The sequence below is a fragment of the Octopus bimaculoides genome, chromosome 3, assembly GCF_001194135.2.
Source record: "Octopus bimaculoides isolate UCB-OBI-ISO-001 chromosome 3, ASM119413v2, whole genome shotgun sequence".
Classification (NCBI taxonomy): domain Eukaryota; kingdom Metazoa; phylum Mollusca; class Cephalopoda; order Octopoda; family Octopodidae; genus Octopus; species Octopus bimaculoides.
This window is the reverse complement of record NC_068983.1, coordinates 126,222,586-126,223,422: the sequence shown is the minus strand read 5'-3', so window position 1 is coordinate 126,223,422 and position 837 is coordinate 126,222,586.

Genomic DNA, 837 nt, shown 5'->3' with positions numbered 1-837 from the left:
GTACCGGGCCAGAACAGTCCACCTACAAACCTTAGCATCAACGGCCAACTCTTAGAAGTTGAACACTTCACATACCTTGGAAGTAATCCTTTCAAAGACATCCATGTTTGAAAAGTGTGTGGAGAACCAGATCAGGGCGGTCAATTCCGCCTTCGGCATACTCAGCCAGCGTGTATTCTTCAAGAAATCGCTGACCATCGGAACAAAGATGATGGTCGTCCGTGCCATTGTCCTGTCAACACTACTCTACGCTTCTGAGACTTGAATCATTCCATTAATCGAAGCTACAACTGAATCCTGAACATAAAATGGGAAGATCACGTTACCAGCAACGAGGTTCTTCGCCGCGCCTCATTACCAAGTGTCGAAGCCACCATTCCTCGCCATTGTCTCTGCTGGGGAGGTCACGTCCGGCGTTTGGAGCCCTTTCGTCTCCCAAGGATCATGCTCTTCGGAGAACTTGCAATCGGAACAATACCCAGAGGAGATCCGAAATTCCGTTTTACAGACCAACTCAAACGGACTTTGGCTCAGGCTAACATACTCATGGGAACAGATTGACAGGGATAGAACAGCCTGGAGGAGTGCTATCCGCCATGGAGCCAGCTTCTTCGAGCAGAACAGACAATAGAATGAGGAGAAGAAAGGAGCGTCTTCAACATCCTCGACCTGCAGCGATCATCCTGTGAGAGTTCTGCCCACAAATCTTTCACAAATCTTGGCCGAAAGTAACAGCACAAACATCAGCCGAGGAGACTGGATGCAAACTGACTAATCCAATGCTCGGATACGTTCTGGAGGCAACGACGACGACATATATATATATATATATATATA